Genomic DNA, 18,630 nt, shown 5'->3' with positions numbered 1-18,630 from the left:
AAAGCCCCGGCGCCCCCGCCCGCTCCTCGGAGCCCCCCGGCCACACGCACGACCCCGGCGGCCGCGGAGGCGGCTCAGGCGACCTGTGCGCCCAGAGAATCCGGGCCCGGGCCCTCCCGGACGCTCCGCGCGCCCCGGCCCCTCGGCGCCCAACTTCGCAAACTTTGGAACCCGGGGCCCATGTTGGGCTGCAGAGGCCCGGACCGGGATGCACGACTCCCCAAGCCCTAGCCTCGCAATCCAAGTTGTCTTCAGCCCTGGGAGCCCCCGGGGCCCCCAATCCCCAGCCCCATTCCCTCTCCCACCATTAAAGCCAACTCCCCGCCCCGCGAGGGAGGCCAGACGCGGGCCAGGGGTGCGAGTGAAGCTCCAGCTCCGCCCCCGCGCCAGCCCGCGGCCCAGCAGCCACCTTCGCCCCAGCGCGCCGCAGCCCCCCGAACTCTCCCCGCCGACGACCCGGCTCCTTTGTTGCTCTAGCTCGCTGGGCTCTCTGGAATGCACGGGCCTCGCGGAGCCAAGCCCGGCCCCCCTGCGCCGAGGCTGGGGGAGGGACTGGACGAAGGAGCGGAGAGGTGGGGAGGGGAGGCGAGAGAGGAAGAGCGCGAGCGTCAGCGTCCCTGGCGCCTGGAGGGGCCCGGGCTGGGGGGATCTGGTGACCCCGCCTGCCGCCGCCCCGCGCCCGGGGGAAGGAGATGGGTGGAAATAGTGGGCCGGACCTGCAAAGAGAGACTCGGCGGGCACCTTGCTTGGTCTGAGGTCGTCTGTAGGAAGCGGACTTTTCTCCTGGCTTAGGATGGGAGAGACAGGGGATGCCTGAAGTCAACGGGGACTTCTATTCCATCTCTGCCCCATTCTCCAGGCCCGCCAGTTTTTCCTGCTTTGGTTAGATTTTCCAACATATCCCGGGGCCCCATGGAGAAGAACCTGGGTTTGGGGTTTGCGCTTCTCCAAATCCTTCCAGCTCGGGACTTTTGAGAGAGACGACCTCACAGTCACTCACGGCAGCTGCTCCGGCTGCTGTTACCTGCGGAAACAGGTGTCTGGGAAATAAACTTGCCAACATCAAGCCTTTACTGCTACAAATATGTGAAGTCTGAACTGTGGTTCCCAGGGACTGGCCTTGGTTATGTGAGAAGGAAGCCAGTCCTTCTTTGATGGCCCTGCAGCTCATCTGCTCTGGGAGGTTTCTGCTGCTCCTCTTCCCCACTCTGCTCATTTTGCTTTTCCTCACTCCTTTGCGCATCACGCCTTTGGTCACCACACTTAATTTCCCACTGCAGCAGTTTCCACCTGCACAACCAAGTATAACCCAGCATAACCACAAGGCTCCGAACAGGAGAGCAGACTTGCATTGAGCAACTTTTTCCTTGTTGCTGATCAGGCCGCACACCAGGGTGGGTTTTCCTTTCTTACCCCTGGAAGACTCGCTCATGGCCTAGCGGTAGTGGACTACTTCTGTTACTTTGGACAGTTTAAGTGCATATTAGCTATTGCACTTCAACTAAATCAATTGGAAAGTGAGAGAGAGAGAGAGAGAGAGAGAAAATTTAATTCAATTTAGCAAGTCTTTCTGAATTTCCAGCATGTACATAGCACAGAGACATCCTGGAAGAACCTGTAGACTTCCATTTTCCTGTGGATACATGGCTTGCTCTCAGGAAACATAGCATGACAGAACAGCAACGTTTCCTCCTTCAGGTCAGGGGGCTTATCTCATTCTCTTAGTGCTCACAAAACATCTAGTTCACTTGAGCATACACAGTAATCACTTGATAAATAAGCTGCCAAAATGAGATGTACTGTGAGTATGCTATAGGAACAGGGGACAGAGGTCAGTGTGGATAGAAGTGGAGGAGGTGTGTTTTGAATCCAGGACTAAAGTGTGAGTAGGAGGAGTTAGAATCAGGACATAGATAAGTAGGGAAACTGATTGGTAAGAAGACTCAAATAACACACAGAATTAAGGGTCAGTTCTCTTGATAGTAAGGAAATCTCAAAGTTTTGACTAGGGGAATGATATTAATCTTTACTCGTTAATATTAGGTGATATGGTTTGGCTCTGCATCCCTGCCAAATCTCATGTTGAATTGTAATCCTCAGTGTTTGAGGTGAGGCCTGGTGGGAGGTAACTGGATCATGGAGGCAGTTTCTCATGAATGGTTTAGCACCATCCTCCTGGTGCTGTTCTCACGATAGTGAGTGAGTTCTCACGAGGATTGTTTAAAGGGTGTGGCACCTCCCCACTTCTTCCTCCTGCTCCTGCCATGTAAGATGTCTCGCTCCCCCTTTGCCTTCCACCATGATTAGAAGTTTCCTGAGGCCTCTCCAGAAGCAGAAGCTGCTATGATTCCTGTATAGCCTGCTGAACTGTGACCCAATTAAACTTCTTTTCTTTATAAATTACCCAGTCTCAGGTATTGCTTTTTTTTTTTTTTTTCAGACAGAGTCACACTCTGTCGCCCAGGCTGGAGCACAGTGGTGTGATCTCAGAGCACAGCAGTGTGATCTCGGCTCACCTCAACCTCCACCTCCCAGGTTCAAATGATTCTCCTGCCTCAGCCTCCTGAGTAGCTGGGATTACAGGCACACACCACCATGCCAGGCTAATTTTTGTATTTTTAGTAGAGACAAGGTTTCACCATGTTGCCCCAGCTGGTCTCAAATTCCTGACCTCAAGTGATCCACCCACCTCAGCCTTCCAAAGTGCTGTGATTACAGGTGTGAGCCACCGCGCCTGACCAGTCTCAGGTATTCCTTTATAGCAATGCGAGAACAGACTAATACATAAGGCAACATGAGGATGGCATGAAGTGCAAGAGGCTGGAGACAAGGGACCATTTTAAGGAAAGTCACTGGTGACTTATGGAAGAAGTGAAACTAGACTATGTCATCAGGGCATAATATTCCTACTGGAAAAATAATTTGAAATGTTATGACCTACTTCAGTTATTTCTTTCTGTGATATAATAAAATGGCTGTTATAACATGTCCAAGTCCAAGCTGTAGAGAAAGCTGCCTTGGAGCCTGATAGCACACCTGATGCTTTGCTTTGTGAACTATCTGCACTTATTTTCTATTTGATTGTGTGTGTGTGTGTGTTTTTGTTTGTTTGTTTGTTTTTGCTTTTCTTTTTACCTTCCTGAGTGAGCAAGAGTAAAATATCTGGTTGTGGCAGTCTCGAAGTCCTGTGGGATTTTCCTAATATTTCATGTATTAGGAAAGAACTTACACATGTGCTCAGGCAGGCCCTTATTTCTCTACCCCAAATGTCAGTAGGTAATTCTTCAAGGATATAGGCTCTCCCATTTCTTGTGTGAGGTTTCTCGGGAAGTATGAGGAAGATTCGCATTGTGGGAATATACCTTCACATTGGAGATAGCAGAGGTAAATTGAGGCTATCCTAAGACACTCTCTTCCAGCCAGAATGCTCTTCCCTTCTTGAGGGGAGAATATACCATAAGTTCTCAATTCTGTGTGTATGTGTGTGTGTTTGTGTGTGTGTGTGTGTGTGTGTACACTCATGCACACATGTGCTCCTATTCATCAGACTTCAGTATTCCCTTGTGGGAATCCTGCTGGCCTAGCAAAGGGTAGCAGGAAGGCAGACTGAGAAAATGCTCCTAGTACTGTCTGCAGCTACCAGGCCAGGTTCCCATTAGTGACAGCTGCAGCGATGTGCTATCTCCTAGATACAGAAGGAAGTAGAAAGAGATTCAGGAATCCTGTCATTTGAGAGAAGGAAAATGTTCAGTGGGGACTGGGGAGAGGGAATTTCCCAGTGGTTCGTGAATGGTATTCAGGTTCCTGGAGAAAGTTCATGCATCCCCTCCTGTAGACATACAAGACTGCCAGTGTCTGTTAGACTCCGCAAAGTGACTTGGCACACTCAGGTCTCCAGCCTGGTGGCAGGCTGCAAAGTGCTTCTCTCCCAAGCAAGCCTGAGCCATGCCCCACCCAGTTCCTCAAGAGTCTTAGCCCCAACTACATGTCCTAACACAATCCTTTTGTCAGGGATGAGAGGCTGTCCTGTGTTGACAATGCATTTCAGTACTTGATTTGTTACAAGTAGCTTCTTGATTTCTGAGTCATTCTCATAAATTATTTTGGCATTTTGAGGTCACAAATTCAATGTTGACTGTTATTTGCCTGTGGGACCTCCAGTCAAAGAGGGTTGATGTGAACGTATCCATGGGTATCCCTGAGACCATGGCTGCCTCCTATGGTTCAGTTGTTACACTGGCGAAATTCGGAACGTAACTGTTGCAGTGCTCCAATTTTTTTTTTTTTTTTTTTAAGATGGAGTCTCGCTCTGTTGCCCAGGCTGGAGTGCAGTGGTGCGATCTCAGCTCACTGCAACCTCTGCCTCCCGGATTCAAGCGATTCTCCTACCTCAGCCTCTGGAATAGCTGGGATTACAGACTTCCACCACCATGCCCAGCTAATCTTTGTATTTTCAGTAGAGACGGGGTTTCACCATGTTGGCCAGGCTGCTCTCCAACTCCCGACCTCAGGTGATCTGCCCACCTTGGCCTCCCAAAGTGCTGGGATTACAGGTGTGAACCACCACACCTGGCTGTGCTCCAGTTCTTTCTTTTCCCAGTGCTTCCTATTTTGCAACTAAGAGCATTGAGTCAAAGGGAAAGGGCAAAATGGTAAAGGGGCCCAATAAGCAACCTCTTCAGAGAGATAGCACGATAGATTCGGAATTAGAGCCCTGAGTTGGGCCTTACTAGCCATGCACCTTTGAGCAACTTATTCTGAGCCTCAATTTCTTCCATCCCAAAAATGAGAAAATTATCCGTTGTGTTTCTATACACTAGTGATGAACAACCTGAAAGGGAAATTAAAACAGTAATACCATTTATAATAGCATCTAAAACAATTAAATATGGCTGGGTGCGGTGGCTCACACCTGTAATCCCAGCACTTTGGGAGGCCAAGATGGGTGGATCACAAGGTCAGGAGTTCAAGACCAGCCTGAGCAACATGGTGAAAGCCCGTCTCTACTAAAAATATAAAAATTAGCTGGGCATGGTGGTGGGTGCCTGTAATCCCAGCTACTTGGGAGACTGAGGCAGGAGAATTGCTTGAACCCGGGAGCCGGATGTTGCAATGAGCTGAGATTGCGACACTGCACTCCAGCCTGGGCAACAGAGCAAGAGTCTGTCTTGGGAAAAAAAAAAAAAAAGAATTAAATACTTGTGAATAAATCTAACCAAGGAGGTAAAAGATTCATATACTGAAAAGTACAAAATGTTGCTTAAAGAAATTAAGGAAGTCCTAAATAAGTGAAAGGACATTTTGTATTCAAGGATAGGAAGATTTAACAGTGTTAGTCAATATAATTCAAACTGATCTACAGATTTAGCACAATCCCTATCAAAATTCCAACAGCCTCTTTTTCAGAAATGGAAAAGCCAGTCCTCAAGTTTATATGAAATTGCAAGGAGCGCTGAATAGCCAAAACAATCTTAAAAAAAGGACTCACACTTCTTCCTAACTTCAAAATATACTGTGAAGCTACAGTAATTAAAACACCAGGCCAGACGCCGTGGCTCACGCCTGTAATCCCAGCACTTTTGGAGGCCGAGGCAGGTGGATCACTTGAGGTCAGGAGCTGGAGACCAGCCTGGCCAACATGGACAACTTGTCTCTACTAAAAAATAAAAAAATAGCCAGGCATGGTGGTGCGTGTCTGTAATCCCAGCTACTCAGGAGGTTGAGGCAGGAGAATCACTTGAACCTGGGAGGCAGAAGTTGCAGTGAGCCAAGATTGCACCACCGCGCTCCAGTCTGGGCAACAGAGTGAGACTCCATCTCAAAACAAAACAACACTATGTTACTTGCATAAGGGCAGAAATACAAGTCAATAGAAGAGAATAGAGAGCCTAGAGGTAAACCCTCACATATGTGGCCAATTGGTTTTCGAAAGGATGCCAAGACCAATGAAAAAAAGACAGACTTTTCTTCCTTTTTTTTTTTTTGAGGCGGAGTCTCACTCTGTCACCCAGGCTGGAGTGCAGTGGTGCGATCTCGGCTCACTGCAGTCTCTGCCTCCTGGGTTCATGCCATTCTCCTGCCTCAGCCTCCCGAGTAGCTGGGACTACAGGCACCCACCACCATGCCCAGCTAATTTTTTGTATTTTTAGTAGAGATGGCGTTTCACCATGTTAGCCAGGATGGTCTCGATCTCCTGACCTCGTGATCCACCCGCCTCGGCCTCCCAAAGTGCTGGGATTACAGGCGTGAGCCACCATGCCTGGCCAAAAGACAGTCTTTTCAACCAGTAGAACTGGGGAAACTGCATATACACACACAAAAGAATGAAGTTGGACCCTTAGCTTAAACGATGTTCAAAAATTAACTCAAAATTAATCAAAGGCCTAAACGTAAAAACGAAATCTACGAAACTCCTAAAAGAAAGCATTGGGGAAAATCTGCATGACATTGAATTTGACAATGATTTTGTGGATATGATACCAAAAGCACAGGCAATAAAAGAAAAATTAGTTAAACTGAGCAGCCGGGCGCGGTGGCTCACACTTGTAATTCCAGCACTTTGGGAGGCCAGGGCGGGTGGATCACCTGAGGTCAGGAAATCGAGACCAGCCTAGCCAACATGGTGAAACCCTGTGTCTACTAGAAATACAAAAATTAGCCAGGCGTGGTGGCACACACCTGTAGTTCCAGCTACTTGGGAGACTGAGGCAGAAGAATTGCTTGAACCCAGGAGGCACAGGTTACAGCGAGCTCAGATTGCACCACTGCACTCCAGCTTGGTCAACAGAGACTCCATCTCAAAAAAAAAAGGCTATATAAAAGAAAAAATAGAGAAATTGGACTTCCTCAAAATTAAGAACTTTTGTGCATCAAAGGATACTGTCAAGAAAGCAAAAAGACAACCTTTAGAATGGGAGAAAATATTTATGAAACGTATGTCTGATAAGGCATTATATCCAGAATATATGGAACTCCTGAAACTCAGTAACAATAAAAAGAGAAGCAACCCAACTAAAAAGGGGGCAAAGACTTGAATAGACATCTTTCCAAAGAAGATACACAACTAGCTAACAAACACATGAAAAGATGCTCAACATCATTAGCCATAAGGAAAATGCAAATCAAAACCATTGTGAGATACCACTTCACATTTATTAGGATGATTATAGGTTTTTTTTTTTCTTTTTTGAAACAGAGTCTCACTCTGCCCCCAGGCTGGAGTGCAGTGGTGCAATCTTGGCTCACTGCACCCTTCGCCTCCCAGGTTCAAGCAATTCTCCTACCTCAGCCTCCTGAGTAGCTGGGATTCTAGGTGCGCACCACCACCTGGCTAATTTTTTTTTTTTTTTTTTTTTTTTTTTTAGTAGAGTTGGAGTTTTCGCTATGTTGGCCAGGCTGCTCTTGAACTCTTGACCTCAAGTGATCTGCCCACCTTGGTCTTCCAAAGTGTTGGGATTACAGGCATGAGCCACCACGCCCAGCCAGGATGATTATAATTAAAGCAAGCAGAGAAAATAACAAGTATTGGTGAAGATGTGGATAAATTGGAACCCTCATGCATTACTGGTGGAAATGTACAATGGTGCAGCTGCTGTGGAGGACAGTTTGGTGGTTTCTCAAAAGGCTAAACATAAAACTAACATGTGATCCAGCAATTCCACCCCTAGGTATATGTAATCTGAAAGAATTGAAAGCGGAGACTTGAAGAGATATTTGTACATCAATGTTCACAGCAGTATTACTCACAATAGCTAAAGGGTGGGCGTAACCCAAGTGTCTATCAATGGATGAATGGATAAACAAAACGTGGTATATCTATAATAATGGAATATTAGTAAGCCGTAAAAAAGAATGAAATTTTGATATATGGATAACATGGATGGACCTTGAAAACAATATGTTTAGTGAAATAAGCCAGACACAAAAGAACAAATATTGTGTGATTCCACTGATTTCAGGTGCCCAGAACAGGCAAATTCATAGAAACAGAAAATAATAGAAGTTTCCAGGGACTGGGGAAAGTGGTAAAAGGGAGTTTATTGTTTAACAGGTACAGAGTTTTTGTTGAGGATGATGAAAGAGTTTTGGCTGTAGATGGTGATGGTTATGCAACATTGTGAATATGTTGAATTGTAAATTTAACAAATAGTTAAAATAATAAATACAGAGGCCAGGCACAGTGAGTGGCTCATGCCTGTAATCCCAGCACTTTGGGAGGCCAAGGCAGGTGGATCACCTGAGGTCAGAGGTTTGAGACCAGCCTGGCCAACGTGGCCAAACCCCATCTCTACAAAAAATACAAAAATTAGCCAGGCATGGTGGCATGTGCCTGTAGTCCCAGCCACTTGGAAGGCTGAGGCAGGAGAATCACTTGAACTCAGGAGGCGGAGGTTACAGTGAGCTGAGACAGAGCAAGACTCTGCCCAAAAAATAATAATAATAATAAAAAATATTATGTTATATATACTTTACCACAATTTTTTAAGGAAGAAAAAAGGGGAAAACCAAGTGTATTTTTACTTAGCTATAAGAAGTCTAATGAAGATTAGTGTGAAGTAACATGAAAAAGCTTGGTTCTTACGTGCTTAAGTACTACTGGTTTCACTTACCTTTTCTTTCATCTCCAACATCCATCTTATGGTACCATCTCAGTGGTTTCTGGAATTCCAACTAGTTGCCAACATTGTAGAAATGTGGCTGTTTTGGGAAAGGTAATCTTATCCCATGCCAGTCTGTGACTGCACACTGAGATATTAGGTTTCAGGTCTTTTCTGGGTAGTGACAGTTCTTTTTCTTTCTTTTTTTTTAGATGGGGTCATATATTGCCCAGGCTGGCCTCAAACTCTTTGGCTCAAATGATACCCCCTCACCACCTCAACCTTCGAAATCGCTGGGTCTACAGGTGCAAGGTCACTGTGCTGGCTGACAGTTCTGTTTTTATACTGAAGAATGTAGTTCTCTTCTCAGTAAATGGCACCACTGTTCACCCAGCTGCACGGGCCAAGATCCTTGGAGCCATACATGCCTCGTCTCTTTCTCTAACATCTCACACTGAGCCATCAGCAAAACCTGACAGCTACACCTTCAAAGTAAATCTAGACTCCAACTACTCCTTGTCACCTTCACACTGCCACCCTCATCTGAGCTACTGTCACTTGTCCTCTAGGCCACTCCAAGAGCTAACGGCTTTCCTGTTTCCCCTTACCCTCCTACAACCAATTCTGCATTCAGGTGCCAGGGTCATCCTTCTAAAATATGTCTGACTTCATCATTCTTGTGTTCAATACCCTGATGGCATTTCATCACACTTAGAGTAAAATTTCAATTTCTCATCAGGACTTCACCAAGGTCCCGCTAATCCCTGGCAACCTCTTGGATCTCATTTGCTACCACTCTTTTTCTAGCTCACACCACCTTGAACATGCTGTCCTTTTTACTGATTAATGGTTATAGTTTTTGCTGTGTGTCCTGACACACACCAAGCAAGCACTTGCCTCAGGATCTTGGCACTCAGGCTTACTCTTATGTTATCATTTAGGTCCATTCAAATATCCTCTCTCAAGAAGGCATTCGTAGCAAACTGCTCCAAAGAAAATGAAATACTTGACTGGGCACGGTGGCTCATGCCTGTAATCCCAGCACTTTGGGAGGCCAAGGTGGGTGGATAACCTGAGGTCAGGAGTTCAAGACCAGCCTGGCTAACATGGTGAAACCCCATCTCTACAAAAATACAAAAATTAGCTGGGCACGATGGCAGGTGCCTGTAATCCCAGCTACTGGGGAGGCTGAGGTAGGAGAATCACTTGGACCCGGGAGGTGGAGGTTACAGTGAGCCGAGATCATGCCAGTGCACTCCAGCCTGGGTGAAAGAGTGAAACTCATCTCAAAAAAAGAAAAAGAAAAAAAAATGAAACACTTAAGTACAAATCTAACAAAATTTATAAAGAATCTATATGATGAAAATTATAAAATGATGATGAAAGAAATCAAAGGCAACCTAAATCCTTGGAGAGGCATACTATGTTCATGAATCAAAAGATCAAACATAGCAAAGATGTCACTTTCCCCTAAGTTGATTCTCTAAGCCTCTAGGTTTAACAAAATTCTTATCAAAATCTCAAGTTTTGAGAAAGAAAGAAAACAAGTTTCTCTGTAGACACAGACAAACTTATTCCAAAACTAATATGGAAAGTGAAAGGCCTTACTCAATTTTTGACAAAGATTAAAGTGGGAGGAATCACTGGCTGATATTAAGGCTGACTATATAGCTACAGTAATCAAGACAATGTGGTACTGGTAGAAAGATAGACACGTAGATCAATGTAGCAGAATAGAGAACCCAGAAATATGCCCACATATATGGCCAATTAGTTTTTGACAAAGTAGCAAAAGCAGTTCAATGGTGGAGGAGAACTTTTTCAATAAATGGTGCTAGAGCAATTACATATCCATATGCAAAAAATAAAAATAAAATAAAACTCTATGTAAACCTCACACACCTTAAACAAAAATTAACTCAAAACAAATCATGCACTTAAATGTAAATATAAAACTATAAAACTTCTAGAAAACACATGGAAAATCTTCAGGACTTATACCAGGCAAAGAGTTCTTAGACTTGATACGGAAAGCACAACCCAGAGCCAGGCACAGTGATGCACACCTGTAGTCCCAGCTACTCAGAAGGCTGAAGCAGGAGGATTACTTGAGCTCAGGAGTTCAAGGCTGCAGTGCTCTATGATTGCAGCTGTGAACAGCCACTGTACTCCAGCCTGGGCAACATAGTGAGACCTTATCTCTAAAGAAGTTAAATAAAAGTAAAATAAAAAATAAAAAGCAAAACCAGAAGAGGAAAAATTGACAAATTGTACCTTATCAGAATTTAAAACTTTTGCTCTGCAAAAGACACTGTTAAAAGAATAAAAAGACAAATTAAATACTGGGAGAAGATACTTGTAAATTGCATGCCCAACAAAAGCCTTATATCTAGAACATGCAAAGAACTTGAAAACAGTACTTAAAAAAACAAACAATCCAATCAGAAAACGGGAAAAAGACATGCACAGGCATTTTACCAAAGAGAATATATAGGTGGCAAATAGACACATGAAAAGATGTTCAGTATCATTAGCCATTAGAGAAATGCAAATTAAACCATAATGAGATATTACCACATGCTGATCAAAATGACTAAAATAAAAAATTGTGGGCCGGGTGCGGTGGCTCACGCCTGTAATCTCAGCAGTTTGGGAGGCCAAGGCGGGCAGATCACAAGGCCAGGAGACTGATTGAGACCATCCTGGCTAACACGGTGAAACCCCGTCTCTACTGAAAATACAAAAAATTAGTTGGTCATTGTGGCACATGCCTGTAGGCCCAGCTACTCAGGAGGCTGAAGCAGGAGAATCGCTTGAATCCAGGAGGCGGAGGTTGCAATGAGCCGAGATCACACCACTGCAGTCCAGCCTAGGCAACAGAGTGAGACTGTCTAAAAAAAAAAAATTAGTAGTGATGAACACCAAATGCTGGCAATGCTGCGGAGAAACTGAGTCATTCGTTCAGTGCTGGGAACATAAAATGATAGAGCCACTCTGGAAAACAATTTGTCAGTTTCTGGAAAAAACATATATACCATACGACCCAGCAATCACATTCCTGGGCATCTCTCCAAGAGAAATGAAGGTTTATTTTCACGCAGGAACTTGTACACAAATGGTCATGGCAGTTTTATTTCTAATAGCTCAAAACTGGAAACCAACCAAATGTCCTTTAATGGGTGAGTGGTTAAACAAACTGTAGTTTGTCCATACCATGGAATAATACTCAGAAATAAAAGGAACAAACTATTGATACATGCAACAACTTGGATGGCGCTCAAAGAAATTATGCTGAGTGAAAAAAGCCAGTCTCAAAAGGATAACTACTGCATGATTCCATTTCTGTAACATTCATGAAATAACATAATTATAGGGGTGGAGAACAGATTGGTGGTTGCCGGAGGTTAGTGATGGTGGGGAGGAATGGGTGTGGCTATGAAGGGGTAACACCAATGTGTCTTGTGATGATGGCACAGTTGAGCATTTTTTTGTAGCAGTTTCATGGAGATGTAATTCACATACCCAGTTGAGTATACCTTGATTGTAGTGGTGATTACACAAAACTACATGTGATAAAATTACATAGAGCCATGCACACATATGCAAATAAGTGCATGTATGATTACTGAAATCCAAATAAGTTCTATACATTGTAGCAGTGTCAATTCCTTGGTTCTGATAATGTATTGTACTGTAATTGTATAAGATGTTAACATTGGGCGAGGTTGGCGAAAAGTGCATGGGACTTCCCTGTGCATTTCTTTGCAACCTCCTGTGAGTCTGTAATTATTTAACAAAAAAAAATTAAAGTTTTTTTAAAAAGTGGCTTGTAGTCCCAGCATCTCGAAGCTGAGGCAGGAGGATTGCTTGAGCCCAGGAGTTTGAAGCCAGCCTAAGAAACACAGCAAGACCAAGACCACGTCTCTAAACAAAACAAAAAACAAAAAACAAAAAATGTCTCATCAAAAATAGCACTCCCTCCATCACTCTCTATCCTCTCAACTTTCTTTTTCTTTATAGTCTATATCTTCATAGCCTATATCTGACTCTATAGTATATATAATGGATAAGCTGTAACATATATTTGCATACATCTGTCTCCTCCAGTAGAATGTAAACTTAGTGGGGCAAGCACTTGTTATGTTCTCTCCCTGGTGCTAGAATGGCACCTGGCACACTGCATTTGTTGAGTGAATGTGTGGGTGTACCTGGCTTCCTACAGGTGTCCGTTTCATTTATTGTATCTATACAGAAATTAGACCTTATAGCCCCCTGCCAGAAACATTACTTTTATTAAGGTATTCACCCCAGACTCTCAGTTCAGAGGAGATTTCACATTTCTTTCTTTCTTTCCTTTTCTTTCTTTCTTTCTTTCCTTTTTTCCCTTTTCCCTCCCCTCCCCCGCTCTCCACTCCCCTTCCCTCCCCTCCTTTCCTCTCCCCTCCCCTCCCCTCCTCTCCCCTCCTCTCCTCTCCCCTCCCCTTCCCTTCCCTCTTTCCTTCCTTTTTTTTTTTTTGATGGGGTCTTCCTCTGCCACCCAGGCTGGAGTGCAGTGGTGCAATCATGGGTCACTGCAGCCTCAACCTCCTGGGCTCAAGGAATCCTTTTGCCTCAGCCTCTTCAGTAGCTGGGGCTACAGGCACTTGCCACCAGGCTCACCTAATTTTTAAAACTTTTTTGCAGAGAGGGGGTCTTCCTATATTACCCAGGCTAGTCTCAAACTCCTGGGCTCAAGTCATCCTCCTGTTTTGCTCCCTAAAGTGCTGGGATTATAGGTGTGAGCCACTGTGCCCAGCCACCACATTTTTTTCAGATAGCATTTTTCTGGTAATTACATTTTCATAAATGCATTTTTTTTTTTTTTGAGACAGAGTCTTTTTTTGACGCCCAGGTTGGAGTGCAGTGGCACACAAACATGGCTCACTGCAGCCTCCTTGACCTCCTGGGCTCAAGTGATCCTTCCACCTCAGCCTCCCATCTAGCTGGGACCACAGTTACACGCCATCATGCCTGGCTAAATTTTTTATTTTTTTCTTGTAGAGATTTTTTAATTTTTTCCTCCAACTTCAGCCTCCCAAATTGCTGGGATTGTAGGTATGACCCACCGTGCCCAGCCACAAATAAATTTCTTTAGTGGGAAATACATATTTCACCCAATTTTGTTTATTCTTCCCTGGCTCCAATGAGGCCTTTGGGAATATGTACTCATTTGATGTCTTTCTGGGAGAGTTAAAACGTCTGCTATGAGAAGGCAGCTAAATAAAGGTCCTTGAATGTCACAGAATTGACCCTATGTTCCTCAAAAAGAGCTTCAGCCTGAATTGTTGAAATTAAGCAATTTTGTAAGAAAAAGAAACAGTACCAGTGGCTCACACCTGTAATCCCAGCACTCTGGGAGGCTGAGGCAGGCAGATCACAAGGTCAAGAGATTGAGACCATCCTGGCCAACATGGTGAAATCCTGTCTCTACTAAAAATACAAAAATTAGTTGGGTGTGGTGGCATGTTCCTGTAGTCCCAGCTACTTGGGAGGCTGAGGCAGGAGAATCACTTGAACCCAGGAGGCAGAGGTTGCAGAAAGCGGAGATGGCACCACTGCACTCCAGCCTGGTGACAGAGTGAGACTCTGTCTCAAAAAAAAAAAGAAAAAAAAAGAAAAAGAAACAGTACAAAGAAATTCTTGGTCATCTATCTTACTACAAATGGTCATAATATAGTCTATTGTGCATCTGTGGTTGGCAAAATAATATGCCCTAAAGATATCCATATCCTAATCCCCAGGACCTGTGAATACATTACCTCATATGGCAAAAGGGACCTTGCAAATGGTGCGATTAAGGTTACATTCCTCGAGATGGGGAAAGTATCTTAGATTATGCAGATGGGCCCAACCTAATCACAGGAGTGAAGAATCTTTCCTGGCCGCAGAGAGACAGTGGTGTGAGAAGTACCTGCCCTGCCCTTGCAGACTTGGAAGATGGAGGAAGGGGCCACCAACCAAGGAAAGCAGGTAGCCTCAAGAAACAGGAAAAGACAAAGAAATGTATTGTCCCTGGAATCTCCAGCAAGGAATGCAGCCCTGCTGATGCCTTAGTTTTAACCCAGTGAGACTCATAGCAGACTTCTGACCAACAGAATGTAAGATAAAAAAGTTGTGTCGCTTTTTTTTTTTTTTTTTTTTTTGAGATGCAGTCTCACTCTGTCACCCAGGCTGGAGTGAAGTGGCATGATCTTGGCTCACTGCAACCTCTGCCTCCCACATTCAAGCGATTCTGTCTCAGCCTCCCAAGTAGCTGGGATTACAGGCATGTGCCACCATACCTGGCTAACTTTTATACTTTTAGTAGAGACAGGGTTTCGCCATGTTGGCCAGGCTGGTCTCAAACTCCTGACCTTAGGTGATCCACCCGCCTCAGCCTCCCAAAGTGCTAGGATTACAGGCATGAGCCACCGCACCCGGCCAAATTTGTGTTGTTTTGAGCACTGAGTTTGTGGAAAGTTGTTACAGCAGCAAAAGAGAACTAATACAGCATCTTACTCTGATTCTAGCTTTTCTATTAATTCTGCTTGCAAGCAAGAGAAACCAGTTGAGCTTCCCTAAGCAAACAAAACAGGCTTTACTGTAAGCAGACAGGGAAGCCATGGCCGGGAAGCAGTGCTGGTGCAGAAAGGTTCTGGGATTATAGAGGAAAGGTGCTTCCAGGAGGACTCCTCTTGTTCCTCCTCACCCCACCCCACTCCTTCCTTGTCTTCTTTCTGGGAATAGACTTTCTCCATAATCAGTCCCCAGAGCATAAGAGGGCTGGTACCTCAGCCTCCCTTTGCCTTCTCTTTCTTCATGAGACCAGCCCAGGCTGTGACTAGAACCTCATTCTCAATTCCCAAGTCCCAGGGAATAACTCTGTTTGTTACTGTTTGGGTTAGGTGCCTGTTGTGGGTTGAATTTTGTCTTCTTATAAAAGATATGTTGAAGCCCTAGACCCCTGCACCTCAGATTGGGACCTTATTTGGAGATAGGGTCATTGCAGAAGTAATTAATTAAGATGATGATACTGGAGGCCAGGCGCATGGTGGCTCATGCTAGTAATCCCAGCATTTTGGGAGGCTGAGATGGGCAGATCGCCTGAGGTCAGGAATTCAAGACCATCCTGACCAACATGGTGAAACCCTGACTCTGCTAAAAATACAAAAATTAGCTGGGCGTGGTAGTGCGTGCCTGTAATCCCAGCTACTACGGAGACTGAGGCAGGAGAATCGCTTGAACCCAGGACGTGGAGGTTGCAGTGAGCCGAGTTCATGACACTGCACTCCAGCCTGGGTGACAGAGCAAGACTTTGTCTCAAAAAAAAAAAAAAAAAAAGATGAGGATACTGGAGTACAGTGGGCCTTGATCCAATGTGACTGGCATCCTTATGAGAAGAGGGAAATTGTGACACAGACACAGGGGGAAGATAAAGAGGGAGGCAGAGTCTGCATTTATACTATCGCAAGCCAAGGAATACCCAGCTACCAGAAGCTGGAAAGGACAAGGAAGGATCCTCCCCTGGAGGCTTCTGGGGAGCATGGCCCGGTCAACACCTCGATTTCAGACTTCCAGCCTCCAAAACTGGGAAACAATAAATATCTGTTGTTTTAAGCGATCTATTTTTGTGGCACTTTGTGATGGGACCCCTAGGAAACGAATAGAGTGCCTGAGCTGGATCCAATCAGCTATGCCTAGGGGACCAGGCCTTAGAGGATAAATATGGCTCCCCAAGACTCACCCCTATGGCTTGAGGGGTGGACGCCAGTTTCCAAAGAAGAAGGAATCATTGCAAGTTGGGAAGATACACTGAAAAGCTGTCTACTGTAGCTTCCTAGAGCTAGGACAGTATGATATTCTGGTTTTCTTGTTTGTTTTACTTTAAAATCTTAGCTCTTTTACCCTTCTGGAATGCTTTGCAGTGCACAGTGTGAGGTAGGAATCTGTTACTTATTTTCCACATTGTAATAATTCATTTGTCTGATAGCATTTATTAGTAATTACGATTACAGCTTCCTCTCAACATTGCATTGCTTCTTGTTTATTAGACAGTGAGCAATGATGTCCAAAATATTTCTGGAATCCCTTTGCTATTTCCATTCATTTGATTGATTTTCCAGGTTCCCGATACGGTAATGAGAAGACTCTGGAGGCTTAATTTCCAACTGGAGTTCTAGACCGTGGTTACCCCTTACTTTATTCCCTCCCCTAAGTGCTTTATCTATGATGATTTGAAATATCTAATTACTCTTATTTTTGGGGGTGGGGTGGGGGTGTTTACAAAACAGAACAGAAGAACTGCTGGTGGAAGAAGCTGTGCTGCTTGCTTTGTGTGTGTGTGTGTGTGTGTGTGTGTGTGAGAGAGAGAGAGAGAGAGAAAGAGTCTTTCTCTGTTGCTCACTGGAGTGCAGTGGGGTGATCGCAGCTCTCTGCAGCCTCAACACCCACCTCCCTGCCTCCCACCCCCACCCCCACCCACCCCCAGGCTCAAGTGATCCTCCCCACCTTAGCTTCCGAAGTAGCTGGGACTGACCCAGGAGGCTAGATAACAAGAGACAGTAGAGGCCAACATGTCACTGTGCCTGGCTAATTTTTATGTTTTGTACAGACAGGGTCTCCCTATGTTGCCCAGGCTGGTCTCAAACTCCTGGGCTCAAGTGATCCTCCCGCCTTGGCCTCCCAAAGTGCTGGGATTACAGGCATGAGCCACTGCACCAGGCCTGCTCTCCTTTTTGAACCTGGTCTCTGGCCCTGTTAACATATCTGGTCTTCAGGATGAGGATAAGTCAGAAAACAGCCAAGGCTGCATATTGAACTTCATAATAAATATGTGCCTGGTGCATAGTAAGCACTTGATAGATGTTACATAATTATCAGAAAGAAGGCCAGAGAACACCTACCTCAAACTCTTGCCAGCATCCAACATCAGCTCATTCCCAAATGCCCCACACCTGAAGGCATTCATGAGGCTGAAAAGGCGGATGTAATGAGCTAAATCACGCCACCCCAAAAATGTCCATGCCCTAATCCCTAGAACCGATGCATCTCTTTCCTTACATGATAAAAGGGACTTTGTAGACATGGTGAAATTCACAATCTTCATGGGGGAAGGGCATACTGGATAATCTAGATGGGCCAAAACAATCACAAGGGTCCTGTCAGGGGGCAGTAGGAGAGTCAGAGAAAAAGGAGATGTGATGACAGAAGTTGGAGAAAGGGACCACCCAAAGGTATGCACGCGGCCTCTGGGAGCAGGAAAGATGGATTCTCCCCTGAAGCCCCCAAGAAGGAATACAGCCCTGCTCACACCTTGATCTTAGCTCAGTGAGACCCATTTTGGACTTCTTACTTCCAGAATGTAAGATAAATTTGTGTTGCTTTAAACTACTAAATGTCTGGTAATTTGTAACAGTAGCAATAAAAAACAGATAGGAGGAAATCAGAATTTCACTGAACATTCTGCAAAATTTGCTCTTCTGGACACAAGTCTTTGTTTAACTGCAGGGCTTGAGGCCCGCAGAACTTAGTGGTGCCTTTCTTGGCGTGCCACCCTGCCAGGTTTTCACCATCCTTCAGGCCTTTCTCTCCACCTCTGTGTACCAAGCCTGATTTCTGCTGTCCCCAAGAATCTCCTTTCATTCAACCACCTTTGCGGCCTACATTTGATTAGCTATTCTAAAGTAGTGGTGTCAGAAGCGTTTGAACCACAGCAACTCCATCTTCAATAGGCGCTGGGTAAAATAAGGCTGAGACCTACTGGGCTGCATTCCCAGCAGATTAAGGCATTCTAAGTCACACGATGAGATAGGAGGTCGGCACAAGACACAGGTCAGAAATACCTTGCTGATAAAACAGACTGTGGTAAAGAAGCCGGCCAAAACCCACCACAACCAAAATGTTGACGAGAGTGACCTCTGGTCGTCCTCACTGCTATGCTCCCATCAGCACCACGACAGTTTACAAATGCCATGGCAACGTCAGGAAGTTACCTTACATGGTCTAAAAAGGTGAG

Source organism: Pongo abelii, chromosome 6 (genome assembly GCF_028885655.2).
Source record: "Pongo abelii isolate AG06213 chromosome 6, NHGRI_mPonAbe1-v2.0_pri, whole genome shotgun sequence".
NCBI classification, from domain to species: domain Eukaryota; kingdom Metazoa; phylum Chordata; class Mammalia; order Primates; family Hominidae; genus Pongo; species Pongo abelii.
Note: the sequence above shows the minus strand (reverse complement) of the source record.